Source organism: Meleagris gallopavo, chromosome Z (genome assembly GCF_000146605.3).
Source record: "Meleagris gallopavo isolate NT-WF06-2002-E0010 breed Aviagen turkey brand Nicholas breeding stock chromosome Z, Turkey_5.1, whole genome shotgun sequence".
NCBI classification, from domain to species: domain Eukaryota; kingdom Metazoa; phylum Chordata; class Aves; order Galliformes; family Phasianidae; genus Meleagris; species Meleagris gallopavo.
This window is the reverse complement of record NC_015041.2, coordinates 55,748,429-55,764,664: the sequence shown is the minus strand read 5'-3', so window position 1 is coordinate 55,764,664 and position 16,236 is coordinate 55,748,429. Positions and strand designations below refer to the sequence as shown.

The window sequence follows — 16,236 nt, the reverse complement described above, 5'->3', positions numbered from 1 at the left end:
CACATAAACTCCTTACACATCAACAGCTTTGGGTTCTTTGCCAAGGTAGTGGGAGAGAGATCACTTTTTCTTCTCCATACAAGGCAGCTCTTTATCAAAGCTATGAGATGCCTAAGAATGACCTTCGAGCTCACTGCCCAAACAACTCCTATACCACATTTTTGTGTCTCAAGGTTTCTTTCTTTGGGATTTTTGGAAAACACTAAATGGCAAAGAGAAATCCAAAGATGGTTTTTGAAAGTGAATTTGATGAGCCTCGGGACTTGAGAGGAAGAATGCTCCCCTAAGGGCAGTCTGGATTAGTGGCTGAATGGTAACAAATGATTGCCAGCTTTCTTCTCAGATTTAGGCTGATATTCACACATGAACAGAGGTTAGTGGAAAAACACTTATTAGGAAGTTAAGGCAATTCCATTTTTTTAGATTGCCTTTATGTTTGGATAAGATCTGATCACTTCAGTGTTTCTGGTTTGAGGCTAAGACTCCTCCTTGCCATTAGGAAATAAGAGTGGACTTTTGGGAACAGAAACAGCCTAACACTGGGCTGGGGAAATACCTGATTAGATTTAGAGGCGGGAATGAAAAGCATTGGTGTGAGTACATTAGTCTGTTTTGCTATACAGATTGCACCTAATGAAAAACAGACGACTTGCGAATTATTCTCTACTTACAAACAAAATCATGTAAGAAATCTTAATCTATGGCAATAGACTTAAACAGAGAGGCATCCAGTGGACACATGCACCAGATAAGTTCTGTACAGTAGGAGGGATGTCCTAGAAGTGAAAGGTGGTCATTCACAAAGCTAACTGCATTTTGGTATTATAGAAATGTTATAGTAAAATACAGCTTTATTTAAAGAAGGCTTTGAAGGGCATTAAGTCCTCATTCTCCATAATCATAGGCAATAATTTTGGTAATAAGGTAAAAAAATATTGCAAAGTTCATGAAGAACGTTGTTCTTCACAACCTATAAATATGCTGGAAACACCATGATAAATAAAACAAGCAAGAAAAGAATAAAGACATCAAAATTTTCTAAGTAACACTATTAGGCAAGATGAGAGCATTATATCAGTGTTATATCAGGAAGATTTTTAGTGGGAAAGGCCTGGCTCATCAGTGGAGGTAAGTTGCAGAACAAGATAGAAAAACTCAATCACCTTTATTCTGATACTTTCAGAATAAAGTGAATGTATTCACTTTATTCTGGTGAATACCAGAATAAAGAAAGGAATACCAGAAAGAAAGAAAGAAAGTTCTGAAACTTTCTTCCTGATACCAGAAGTTCTTGAACAGTGTAATTTCAAGTGCAGTTACAGCATAAGGATCAAATATGTGAAAAGTTGCCTAAACTGAGGAAGTGCAGCAGCCCAAAAAGACTCTTAGTCTAGATATGGTTAGATATATTGAAAAATGCCTAGGATTTGTGAGTCAAAAAAACAGAACTATTCATAAGTCAAAGGTACTAAACAGAAACTTAAAAACACAAATATTTAATATCAGATACTGATAAAGGAATAATGTGTTCATACTGAAAAATACAGAGTGGCTTTTATTCTGTCACTTCCACACATTAATTCATCAAGCTCCATTTTAGTATGATGTACTTGCCTTGTTCTCAAATGTCCTGTCAAAAATTTGTACCCAAACAATACTCCTCTGGTGTTTAGAAAGCATATTGTAATTTGCAGACTAGATTTATTCATGGTCAGTTTATACTGACCTTCTACCAGCACTTAGTGATTAATCATATCAACCTATTTCCTTTCACTTTTATTTTCTAGGTTTTGGATGCCCTTCTGTTATTCACATAAGGAAAATTATGTATTGCTGCTATCATTCTGGTAGTCCTTCTCTGTCCTGGCGCAACTCAGGTTAACCTTATTTTTCACTCTAAGTGACTAGAATTAAAATTAATATTGAAAATGAGCCCTTCTGAATGGCCTGTCTTAGCTGAGAAGTGATAGTTTTCTAGGTCAGCACTCATGATGTGGAGCAGTATGAAAAAACATACTGAACAGCAACATCCTAGATATTTCCCAAAGTATTAAATCTTCCTGAAATCTTGTCTAATTTATGAAGACTATATCAAGGACTGTTCAGAATTCAGAAAGTTTTAATTTGCTCCAATTTGGAGAAAACAAACAAACAAACAAACAGATTTTGGATACTGTTTTTATAAACAAATAAACAAATGGATTGTGCTGGCCACTGTACAAATGAGAAGTTTTCTAAAATTCTTCTTACTGTGTGCATTGTTGGTCAGGATTTGCCTAGTCCTAAGCCTTTTGGCCTTGATAGCCTATCCTACATATTGTTGAAAGTACAGTTCACCAGAGATTCACTGTACATTCTTGAGGCACTTATTTTGCACCTTCAGAACCTTACATTCATGTTATTCTCACTTTAAACAATAGTAGCCAACGACAATGGATAAAAGTGATCTATTACATTCAGTGACACTTCACAGTAGGTGCCAAAAGGGCATTACATCCAGCCATATGTATTACTTTTAAAAGGAGGAGAAACTACTATCACCAAGAAGTAGTTCTCTTCCCAATCTACAATTGGGAATTATTATAAATTGATGTAATCCCATAGTGAAATCATATCATAATCTCAAGTATTCATTTCAACATCTTGAGGATGATTGCATCTTCTGTGGCACAGTGCCATCCTGTGGACCCCAAGGTTATCTGAGGTAAGCAGGCAGTTTATCACTATAGGCAAAGTTAAGCAATTTTTCACGTGAGACACCAGATCTCATCGAGTAAGTTGATGACAGATGAGTTAAATACAAATCCTTGGTTGACATATGTCCTTACTTCTTTACTACTAGCACTATCAACACTAAATTCTAGAGCTGCCCAGAGGGCAATAATCTCTCTTCACATTCACTTTCAGTAAGTCTCAGAATTTATTTTACTTCCACACTTTAAGAAAGCAGCTTCTTGCAAATATTTTTGTTTAAAAAGCAAACCAAGTTGAACATGTGTTTAAAGTCCAGTTTGATGGACAAAAACATTTTTGATGGCATTTGATCAAAATTACATCGAGTACGTACATGTTAGTGGTCAGATCATTGGTCACAGACATAGGAGAGGTGCAAGGCCTTGCTGTGACTCAGGGAGAGTTTTCGCTCACAACTCATTTCAAATCTGACCACTAGAAATTCACATCCTAAGGCAAATTCCATAAGATTCCCAACTTATTTCCCGACTTACTTAAACTTTCTAATCCTTTTTCACATGATGTGAAATTGTTTGCCTTCTGAAAATGTCATCATGTTAAAATTACTTCATCCATCTCTAACAAAATTTTCATGTCTTTTAAAGCGGACATATTTCCTGTCCAGCAGATAAGTTGAGCACATTCTTTTCCCCAAGTGGTTTGTTCTACATCCTTACTTTTACTTCTGTAATAGGTCTGGTACAAGAAATTCAGCAGGTCTTGGAAAGCTTTTAAAATAGCTTTCCGGAAGACAGAAAAACATGTATTGCCTTGAGAGTTCATTCAAGGGACTGAGTGGTATCAAACATGGGTTGAACGCTCTGTGACCCCAACTGGATAAAGACAGTTCATCTGATTTATGCATGTACAAATATAATGTTACTCAATGCAAAAGTTTCACTGGGTGTTGAATGAATGCTCTCTGGTGACTATTTATGAAGGCAGAGTGTTAAAAATGGTAACATAATCAATAAAAAGGAAAAGGTCTGGGAGTAGCACTCAATCTGAGCAGTCGAAGCTTTACAGAACATTGCCACTGAAATAAATATTTAGTGACTCTACTCTGAAGGTGCTATTCTTTTGACAGGATGAGTTTCATGCCTCATGGCACAAAAGTTATAATATTTCAGTCAGTAATCAAAGAATAATGCTATATTTTTTTTTTTGTGGCAAGTATACAATGCTTCTTTTCCCTTGACATGGCAATGGCTGAATTGAACATTTCTACCTCCTACCTCCTCTTTCCATTTTGGGGGGAAAAAGAAAACAAGAGGTAAAAAAAGAGTCCAGAAAGAGAACAGGAAGATGTGAAAATACTTGTTAACTTCAGTGCAACAAAACTGAAGGTGGTGCCAGTGGACACTATTACATGCCAATATTACATGATTGAATCTGAAGTTGAACCAAAGATCCCTGACCTTAAAAATGCTACAGAGTTTATGCTTAAGATCACAGAAAATATAGTCTTAGAAGAGTCACAGAAGATATCTGGATTCCATAGGTGGAACCTCAACATATTCCAAAATGCTGTGTATGCTCTCAAGTGAACTCAAAGCCTGAAATGCTAAAAATTTCAGTAGGAAAATGGACTGCTTATTTTCACAACTACACAATTACCTATGTGTCACTATGTGATTTTATGTTTTGTGTGTATTTTACTATGAACTCATTTTATACATTTATTTTTAGTCTAAATTTCATTCATTTTATGTAGTGCTTTCAGGTATGAGGTTTAAGAGTTGTAGAAGTTTGTAACAGTAGCAAATAATTAAGCAGGATTTAGATGAGAAGCTAGAGATTTTGAGAGTTGAACAGAATAAGAAAAATTTGGGCAAAGTACATGCTGATGTTTCTCTGCAATGACACAATGAAAGAACAATTTCCTCTTAAAATGTCAGCTCAACATGTTTCGGCTTCTGGAGTCCTCTGAGTGAATGGGGCTGCACACATATCTTGGAGGGAGATTTTTCAGTTCAGCAAGTCCATATTTGCCAAGGCACAATTTTCTTTAAACAAAAGTTTCTTTTAATTATGAAGGACAGAACTGTAAAAACGTATTTACTTGATAGAAAAAGATTGAATGAATACTTGGGATATTGCAGCTAGAAGGCTAGCACAAACATCCCAGTAGAGAGGGCATAGCAACAGATGTGTATACTGGTATGAACTAAATGGTTTGACACCTACTAGTTCAAAGCAAGAACGTAATCTCGGAGAGCAAAGGAGTGAAAAAGGGAAATCTGAGCATCTTTGGATTTCCCCAGAGTGATTAGCCATCTTCCCAGAGGCAATGGGAGAAATAGTCAAAATGTTTAAGAAACAACAGTCTCACAAATAAAATACAAATCAAAGTGCAGCTTTTCTAAAATACGGTCTGCAAAAAACAGGAAATTTCTTTTTCTTCTAAGCTCAACATATTTCAGACACTTAAAGTTAAGAAAAAGATAAAAGAAATTTACATTCTATTGTTGTTTGGTGCTTAGGAAGAGGTGGAAGAGTAATTAAATACTGGCAGCATTTAAATAGCAGTGTCAAATGGCTTAAAAAAAAAAAAAAGAAAAACACCACAATTGAAAGGCTATAATTAAAACAGCAAATAGAAAACTAATTTCTTAAGTGAGTAACTTCTGAAAATATTTCTATTAATTGTGTCTCAGTCACAAGTTGCCCCACTGATAATTAGAACCAAGATCTAAAATAACTTTCCCTGATGCAGCAGTTTTACTGCTTTTCAGAAGAACTTTCAGCTTTTTCCAATCAGTGGAATTAGATTGAGGCCAACCTCAGGTGCACTATGCCATTATCTTTTCCTGTAACTAAAGACTGTTAATATGATAGAAGCACTGAAGTTCACCTGGTCATAGTGGAGGTCCCCAGAGTATGTGGTAATGCAGTGAAGCATTTAGTTAGTCAGTGAATTCGATATGAGTCTTGTACGTAACCATTTTTCATTGATTTTATGTTTTATGGCTCAACTTTAATTTCAAGGAAGATTCAGAATTCCTTGAATTTTTTAGAGAAGTATGCCAGTAGAGGAACTTGCTTTTTATCTGCTTTGGAAGTGGAAACTAAACAGAAGCGTTGATTTATTTGCTCTATTTGTTAACTTGAGTACCCATATGAATTCAAACTTCTTTTAAGCAGACTGTGTAGATGCCTCAGCAAATCTGGTACGGTTTTCCTGGAGGTATAAGTTAAGGCATCGTGGCACTTAACTTACCATACAGTGGCAGGGAGTGGTATGCACACAATGTCTGTCCTCCAGTAATGTGGAAACATACCTGCAACTGGTCATTCAATCATCATTTTGACAGATTTTTGTGTTAGGAGTTTTCTTTTTCTGTCTGTTTTATTTTGTTTGTTTATTAATGTTATTATTTTATTTCTTTCTTTGGTGGTTGGGTATGATCACTTATAACATTTTCCAATATGTAGCACTTTGTGCTATACATGTAACTTGTAATTTATTATTTCTGCCTTTCCAAGAATTACTTGAATTTTTTTTCTGATTACTTATATAGCCATTGTGGGCATGAGGTTAATTACAAATATAGCAAAATACACTATCTTATTTTATTTGTACAAAATATAGCAAAACATCTCAGTTTAATGAATGGTCTCTTGTGGATGAAGCTATATTTTAAGGTTGTTTTTAGGTAACTTAAAAGGTAAATTTATAGTGTTTATTTATCCCATACAATTGATAGTTGTAAGGGAAAATACTCTTATTTTCGTGTCTTTTCTTTTTTTGACCAAGTCGCAAAAACCAGTTGTCATGCTGAGATAAAATTATAAATTATTTTTTAGCAGAACATAGTGCAAATGTACCTTTTCTATATTGACTTTCATGGAAAAAAAAAAAAACAAAACAACAACCACCAAAACAAACTTACCAAAAAACTGTAAAGGACACAGTTAGGTATCTGGGTAATATTTAAAAATAAACCAACAAACTGAGAAGAAATGTAGTCAAGAAGAAAGCTTTTGAAAGCACTAAATCCTGACCTCAGTTTGTTCCCACTGAAATCTGTGCAGTTTTATTACTGACTTCAGTAGAAGAAGAGTGAGCCCCACACTGAGTGGCTCAGAAAAGGTATTTGTTCAGAGTGTCATTTTGCAGGCACCATACATGGGGCCTACATTTAGTACTCTGCCCCAACTCCCAAGAAAGGGTGGAAGGGAGTTGAAGGGTTAGGGTTTCTAAACATAATGTGAAAATGTTAGCTGCTTTGTATTTATGTATAAATTTGTAATAGATATAGTCACTTGTAATAAAGTAACATATTATGGCATTTGAAAATCAAGCAAATGAGGTTTCTTATCTTTTATTGCTAGACATTACACCTATTCCTTTCCAAGTGTTTGTCTTTTGACTGTGAAGTTCTGCATGTGAAGATTTAGCCCTTCAGTCTGATCACAGTAATATCAGCTGATGCACAGCTCAGTGAGTATTTGAATTTGATTTTGCAATTTTTATTTTTCAGTAGTTAATTTCTATTTGATACTTGTTTGGTAATAATGCTGTACTAAAAGCAAAAAAAATTGGCTATGCAATAATGAATTATTTTTTGAAAATACTGTAATATAGATACTATCATCTTACTATTGTCATGCTTTCTTTTTCTTGGAGCGGTAGAGAGCACATCTAGAAACAGGCTGTGCACTCTCTACATGTCAAATGCTGCTATATGTGATAAGGAGGAAACCTGGTCTTGTTATATAGTATTTCCTTATAAGTACTTATTTGCAATCCAGGAATGTTTCTTTAGATTGGCTGCAATAAAACCTCTCTTGTTGCAGCTTTAATAAAGAACTCATGGGGCAAATTTTGTCTGAGCTAAGTTTAGTAGTAGTAACTGTAAAAGGAGACTTAGAGTTTAGGATCTGCTTAAGCGCAGTGCTTGAAAATAATTAAGAAGTGACTAGGAGACAAACTCCCAGTTTTAAAATGATATGACACGTTTCAAAGGTCAAACCTCATGAAGGCCAAAGGAACTTCTAACATATTTATAGCTGTGAAGAAACTTTATCTTCCAACCGCAGCTTTCCAAAGACTTACCATTGAAGTTTGTTTTCTACAAACCGTGTAATAAACCCTGCATTTCAAAGCATTACTCCTGTTCATATTATGCTATTCCTTTGCAGAATGGCCTGCCTTCATGATTCAAATATTTCTTTTCAATGCTAAGGGCACATTAGCCTCAGTTCAGACCCAATTATTTAACTATGCCTCTGTTAACTTTTCAGAAGAACACATTTTTCTTTATATATACAGGTATATATATACATGTAATATATATAGTTGTATATTCTAAATATATGTCTTCATAAAAGTGTGGTAGTATTTCAATATTTCCTAGGAGTTAAACACTACAAATTCCTTAGTATTTTTCCTATTTATGTTTATCTACTTTCTACATTCGAGAGCTTAATACTGTTCTGTAGTAGAATTATGGATCCAACACATTCAAAAACATGACTTTCATGTTGTTATATAAGCCTCAGTCAGGTCTCTTTTCAATCTTCACTTAAACTTCCTTGAGTAGCATACTCTTAATAGATTTTGTACTACATGTTTTAATTAATTATCTTAATCTTTTCCAAACTTTTCAATCATTTTCTTCCATTTTTTTTTTTCCCCCTTCTCTCAACATAATGTCATGAGAGATGGGAAACTCCTTTCTTTTTGTACAAGTGTTCTCCTTGCTTATTCGTCGTACTGGATATCGTTTGCCGCTCTGGGCTCTAAGTATAATGGTAATAGCTGTGTTCTGCTGGCACTGTAATCCTCTGCACTGCAAAGTCACTTTCTTTTAGGAGACGTCTTCCTGCTTTTAAATAAGGCACAGTGTGCATTGTGCAAAACCGCTAGGTGATCCAAACAAATTATTTGCTACTACACAATTGCTATCGCTTCCTTTGATATCAACATTGTTTCCCCTCCCTGCCAAAAGTGCTAGTAAGCATGCAGAATACATTTTAGGATTTATCTTTCTCTATGTTTCTTGCCATAGCCCTCATCCATCACCGCATCTATGAAGAGATCCTCTGTGAGGAAATTAATTCTCTGACTGGGGAACCCTGAGCAGTGAGCAGAAGAGTGTGAGACAGGATTCTTGGCCAAAGAGAAGCATGATGAGCACATCCATCCACATGGCTTAATCTGGGGACCAGGACTTACTGCCTGCTGAGGTAACTGCACTGTTATTGATGAGCCAATGTGCTTCTCCCACTGAGACAAATTTTCCTCTGAGAGTTCCCTAACAGTGTTTTAAAAGTGTTTTCTGAGCTCTATCATTACTCCATTAAGCAAACTTGATATGTGACTGGATATATATCTCACTGTTGCAAACTGACATACGAAAAATTCCTTAGAGATACTGAAGGATATTATGTCCACACAGTCATATTATCTGCTTAATTTTCCACACCAGAAACCCAAGTTTAAAAAACCTATTTGTTCAAGAAAAATGTTGATTAACATTAACTATGCCACTATTCTTTCAATTTTTTAGTAAATGTTCTCTATGTCTATCTTCCCATTATTTTTGTCTTGTAACAGTCTTCTATGACCCCTTTGGAGCCCTTTGGAGATACAATTATATCTCTTCTGCATCAGAAGAGTTTGCATTTCTTTTTTCTAGAATCTCACAGACCTTTATAAAGAAATAAAAGTCAGGTCATACCCTTAATTTTCATATTATCTAATTTAAAAAATCTAAAATTAATGTAATATTAATGCCTGCTTAATGTACCATTCATTAATACAAATGAATTTTCATTATGCATTAATTTAATATTAATTATTGCCTAAGGAAGCAGTAGCTTCTATTTCTATGCCTAGAGGGGCATAATTATATTTAATTCAAGCTTTACCCTAGAACTGGACTTTGTCTTAGGAAGTTTTCTGCACAACTCCTCTAAGATACAACCCTGTCTAAGATGCATATCCAGTAAAGATTCTCAGCACGCACATCTATGAGGGTAATTGGAAACCACATTACTCTTCAATCAGCACTACTATGGATTTTCGTAAACTTGGAAGGAATATGCAATAGATGCAAAATTATCTCTTTTATGTGTCTATGGAAGAATGGAAGGAGACTGTTGCAAACTTTTTATATTCAGGGTTTTCCTTTATCAAAGCATTTAATAAACAGAATTAATTTTGCTATCATAGGTTCCAAAAAGGAGAGGACTTACGCTATCCAGCAACATTTCAATCCATTCATAATGACCACTTTTTGTATTAACTTTAAAGTGCTATTTCATTTGTCATTATTTACATAGGACACATGCATATTTGCAGTGAATGTACCCAGCAAAGAAGGAGGAGTCTTTTCTTCTGTATTCTTCTTTGAGGAAAATAATTTACACGTATTTTTTCTTCCAAAGAATTTTGCGTGCTCTGTTGAGCATCAGAAAAATGGAGCATATTCTTCTCGTGTGCTCATGAACAGGCTAGAATTCATCCCCATGCGGCTGAACACCAAAAGACTGAGTCATTTGTCCATCTTCACATTGCTTTTCAGTGGATATATACAGTGAATGCAGCTTTATCTGTTTCAGTTGCTCATCAGTAACTGCATGTTGTGTTCCTTATTCAAAAAGAAGTGTGGAAAGCAGGCTGAAGTCTATATCTACTAGTTTCAGTCTAGGCATTTAAAATTATGTGTTATACTCCAAGGAGAAGCTGATAACTTAGGAGTCTTGGGGCAGGAGGAAGGTAGAAGACAAAAAGATCTGTTAATACTTAAATTTCCTTTTTAGCATAGATACACTTCTTTTTCTCCTAGCATTTTATCAGAATCTAAATAGAGTCAGACAAATGATTATTCCTTAACAAAATATTCCACTAGAAAATACTCCGCAATACATTTGGTTTTTTTCATACATGTATATACACATATTTATTTTAAAGTCTCTAAGCTTTTACTACTGGCCTCTTCTAAAGTTGTTGTTTTTTTTTTCCATCCTCTCCTCCCCCCAGTTGATGTTAGGAGTTTAGCAGGATTTAAAATGATGTAGCTTAATTTCTGATTGTGTAGGTGGTAAAATTGCCTTGTAAGAAAATGACAAAGTGTGGTGTGAGAATTATGTGCCAGGAAATCTCCTGAAGTAAAGAATTTTGCACATGAAAAAATACTTAGGAGAAATGCTTAAGAGAACAGCCCTTACTCACTGCATCTGCAAGGACATGGCTATGTTACCTTTTTGCTTATCACACAGCTCTGGCGTGACAAAATTAGAAAGTGTCACAGGGCTGCTGAAAACCAGGGAAAATCTCAAAGAAAGCTACAGGAAACAAGGATCCATGACCCCATATCTTCCCAGTTTGTGCATATGGCAGTACCCTTATAATCCTCCTGTTCTTTCCTTGTATGCAAGTGTTGTGCACCAGCGCCCCTGCTCTGCCCACAAACATGCTGCTAGCTTATTAATTGCTCTCAAAGAAACAGAGACTCCTCATCCACACAGCATTTGGCATTACCACCAAATAATTTCTGATTTTTCAAGATTTCAAACCTGGTTGTGGTCTTCACAGATGCTCCTTCCCCTACCAGTGCTCTCATGAAGTTGTGTAAAATTGTACTTCATTAGCATTTATTATTTTTGCTAGAGCCTCGCATGCTGACTGAACACAATAATGATCTCTGCACCTGGGAGACTCCAGGCTGGTATTATGAACAGTATTATGATTTACAGCTGTGCACTTTCAGATTTCACCAGGATAACAAAACTTTGCCTCTCACAACTTATGCAGTTTAAAAGAAAACAAAAGCTGAAATTCCATAATACTCTAAATTACCAACACATTAAATTACCTGAGAAGTGGCCAACAGTAATATCAACTTTTCAGCCCTTTACTCTCAGTATTAGCTGTCGTGAGAACAAGTACACAGTAGCATTGGAAGAGAATAAGGAAAATCAAGTTAAAAATGAAAGATTACAATTATACTTCCTTTTTTTTTCTTTAATTTTCTTTGCATAAGAATGGAAAGATTTTTTTAAAGTCATATTTTAAAAATTATTTAATCCACTCCATAATGCATTTTAATGCTGAAATCTCATCATTTTATTCCTTCTCCTCTATCCTCCCATGGAAGCTATGTGGTATAAATCATGGATGGATGTGAAATGAACTAGTAAATTGGTACATAATAGGCAATTTCTTTATATCTGATGAAGTATTTCACATGCGCCAATAAATAAGTTATACTGAATATTTTAAGTGGCGTATGAAGGATGCACGTTTGGAAACCTGTACTTTTTGAGGAATTTAAGCTCTTAACTTTCAGTTCTCTGCAAAGACACAGGAGTTTTGGTCTGAAATCCGTTGTTTGTTTTATATTTATTTTCTGGTGATAAGGACACAGTTACCTGTAGCCATGGAAGTCATTTCAGGAGTGATACACCAGCTAACACCACAGGAACTAATTTCTTTGTGATGACCTTGTGTCACTGCAAGCACAAAGCAGTCTTCACAGCTGAATGCTCTAGCCCCGGGGACTACTAATGATGGAAAGTAATAGCTTTTAAACTTCTAGCCACCTGAGGTGCATGTCACATACATTTATTCCCTTTGGAATTTTAAAAATTTATTTATGCGGTACATTTTCTTTGTAGCAGTATCACCTTGGTGATACGTTCACACAAATTTCAGTCGCATCTCAGAAGAATACTGTTAGTGATGAATTACCTCTAGAGAGCTGAGGAACTCCAAATAGTATATGACAGTATGGAAGACATTGGCAACTTACTGTTGTGTTTGTGTTATTCATGTGCCTTCTGTACCTTCAGTATAACATTGTTTAGAAATGCTTAGAGAAACATGCCAATAAGATAACAATAAAATTTCTCCTTTGTTTCTACAGAGATGCAGACAAAAAATCACTTAGGAAACATGAATAAAAAATCAAAGATTTCTAGGCATAAAATACAGGACATAAAATGTAAGGCATATCTGTCTGACCTTTTCTTCAGTTCTTTCGCGGCAGATTTGTTTGCCATTGAACAGTGCCCTGTGCACTGGCTGGCCAGTCTAAGTGTAAAACATGAAGCCATGAAAATGCCAGTCACTATTTCCTTTGAATCATTATGTATCCCCTTACTCAACTTAGTGTTTAAGAATTCATTAACAGTTTTATGGTCATCTCTGGTTTCCTTGATCATATAATCTAACAGCAATTATTTGTGCCTTATTCTCCTTCAGGGGATTGTAACTTAACTTTAGCAGACTTTAGTATTGAAGATATGTGAAAAATAGCGCACTCTTCTGAAAGCCAGCATCTGTAAGGTGCTTAAGTGTGTTGGGGTGAACACTGGAAATAGTCATGATGAGCACATCATAGCAAAATGGACTTCAGTTTGAGATTAGGTAGTATGGACATATAGGTCCTCTCTCTCTGAGACAGCTGTGTGATGTTAAAAACAAATTCTTTTATGCATTTGCTGCTAAAGAAAGGGAAATGACTTACTCCTTAATTATGTTGTTCTTCTGTTGCGATTTTTGAAACTTACAGAGACATTATTTTTTTTTAATTTCTAGTTGGAAAAGGAAGATTAGTCACAGGTGGACAATGGGAGAGCAAGTGGAAGGAAATTTATGTGTTAGTAAATGTAGAATACAATAATACAAAGAAGTATATAGTATAATTGTAAGTAAGAATTTCAGTGAAACATTTCATAAAATGGCTCATAAAATTTGACCTGAAAAAATTAATTCAGGTTAACTGGGAGGAACATGGACAGAAAATTATCAAAAGGCCATTAAAGAGCCATGATAAACAGTAATCTGCTTAGAAGTTGGAGGATCACTGCTGGGATATCAAAAAGTTTAACAATAGTTTCAGTTGCATATAATAACTGAATTAATTACCTGCAATAAAAAAAATTTGAAAACACGTAAATTGAACATATTCAAAATCCAGAATTAATGCTTGAGGTTAGTCTCTTTGGCATAGAAAGCATAAAAATAACCATTTATATTTGGATCTGTGAGTCAAAGGAGTGTAAATATAAAACCAGGTATGTATTTTACCTACTAATACACTAGGGATATCAGCTTTCCTATGGAAAAGTAAAACTCATTTCATTATCTTTACTATCCTGTAGATGAATATCATTACGGAAGACTAATCTGTAACAGCTATAGCTGAGGGTGGTGAGTAGGTAACAGGCACATCAGAAATTATCTATCAGATAGGGGATATATTTCTCTTGCTGGCAGGCAAGGCGGCCACAGGGCGGGGACGCAACAGTTAGTGAGCACTGGCTCAGACCCCCAAGAAACTAAATAAAGAGGCCAGGTGAAATCCTAAACTTCACTGTATGCACACACACACCATGTTTGGGTTACTACAGATGCCACACTTCTGTTTTTGTCTCAATCCATGCATGGGGAGTACACTCACTACTAGGCACCTCAGTAGGTCCTACTGATGCTGATCAGTGTTTCTTTTGGTTCAGTAGTATTTCTACATCTCTACTTACACCAGGAGCAGAATTTCTAGTATGGCATTTTGCTCTTAACATCAGTGAGTGGGCTGGGTGACTTGCTGAGATGGTTTCACAGAATCACAGAATTGTAGGGGTTGGAAGGGACCTCTAGAGATCATCGAGACCAACCCCCTGCCAAAGCAGGTTCCCTACACCAGGTCGCACAGGTAGGCGTCCAGGCGAGACTTGAATATCTCCAGAGAAGGAGACTCCACAACCTCCCTGGGCAGCCTGTTCCAGTGCTCCGTCACCTCACTGTGAAGAAGTTCTTGCGCACATTCGTGCGAAACTTCCTATGCTGCAGCTGATGTCCGTTTCCCCTCGTCCTGTCTCCACGTACCACTGTGCTGGTTATTGTGGGATATGGTGTTCTGTACGTTTTCAAGTCATCCTGGTTCTCAAGCATGACAAGACGACCATCTCTTGTGCCTGGGACTGCTGCAGCAACGGTGGCCTCCTTGCAGGAAACCCACCGTGCTCGACCCAAGTTACTGTCTCTGCTTACATCTCATTGTTCTGTTTTACCTGTCCTTTCTGATAAGATGGTGCGAACTAATCTGCTAAATTTCTTGTTCTTTTAAGGCAACCTTTCTTTGCACAGTAGCCTTTTCTATCAGACTGCTGTGCCTGAAAGCAGCTGACTCCTGGCAGAAAATACTCTTGCAGAACAGTATGGTTTCAGTGTATTCTGGGGCAACGCCTATGGGGAAATGAAAAATCATGCAGAGACTCCAGCAAAAGCCATACCTGGGGAGGGAGATACTGAACCCATTTCCTACAAGGCCTGGTCTTTGCTTTGAGAGAACCACTGCATTTAAAGACTACCTTCAACACCTTTCTGGGCTGCAGCTGTGGCTTTGCTTCAAGTACCACAGGTTCAGAATCAGAAAACATTCTGATTAAAGACAGATGCTGAATTCAGGCCTTCAACTACTTGGCAAAAAATGCATTAAAATAATGGAATAGGTGGGAAATTGTTAACTGATGGCTTCCTTTAAGAAGGGAAGGACAGAACAGCATGTACAGATCTCTGCTGCAGAGCCATTATTGGGTATGTAGTGACTAGCCTTGCATTGCCATTGATAGGAGGTTGAAGGGGATAATAGTTCTACACTTACCTTTGGATGTGCATGGCTTGACACCTTGCCCTTGCTAATGTTGACGCAGTTGGAAAACCAAGGCAGACATCCGGGACAAACTAACTTCATTCAAGCAGTCAAATTTGCTCTAGCCTGTGTATCTACTGTATACAGAAGCCAGACAGGTCTATAGTAAGTGGGATGCTTAAACTAGAATTAATTTTTCTCTAAACATGGAAGTAAGCCAAAAGCAGGTTATTAGAGTGGTAGGGCGGGCTTTGAGGCTGGACGTTTAAAGTTTGCTCCTGGTAACTAATTAGAGCTTTCTGCATATAACCGAGCTGTTTTTGCACTAATAAAAGCATCGGTAAAAAACTTGAAAACCTTTTCCATGGCACTCTTGCATCAATAAATAAAGTTATACTGTGCACAAAAGATGACAGGCAAAAATGGGTGTCTCTGGGGGAAAAGGAATGGTTGGCTGGGCTGTTACTAAGCCTGCTGTAAGTTTCCATTTTACAGAACCTGGAACTGCTCCATGCTGGGTTTGTAGCAGTACATTTACCCCTGCAGGACAATTTCTGCCATACCACAGCTGCTCTCTGTGACCTACTTGGCTGGCTAGACAGCCCTGTTCAATCCCACTTACCCAGTTTCCAAGTCTAACAGAAAGAATCATCCATGTGCTGCTGAGAGTTGCTTTATGCAGCTGCAGCAAAAAGGGAAGCTAAATCATAGTATGACCTAACATACGTGCAGTACTGTCATCTCACTATATGTAGAGAATTAACTAAAGAAAGTATAATTAAATTGGGTACTGAAGGTTGGAAATGAATATATGGTTCTAGCAAAACCAATTACATGTTCAGCTGCTGTTAAACATTAGGCAGCCATTTGCTCAGTGGGATGGGGGAGAGAATCACAA

At 36.5% G+C, this 16,236-nt stretch overlaps 1 long non-coding RNA gene across 1 annotated transcript; it reads left to right on the top strand.

Moving 5' to 3' along the window:
* Nucleotides 1-5,517: 5,517 nt before the first annotated feature.
* On the top strand, nt 5,518-9,147 carry LOC109364063. Its single transcript, XR_002110045.1, has 3 exons — nt 5,518-5,666; nt 7,069-7,177; nt 8,748-9,147. It is a non-coding gene; the product is annotated as an uncharacterized LOC109364063 (long non-coding RNA).
* Nucleotides 9,148-16,236: the final 7,089 nt, after the last annotated feature.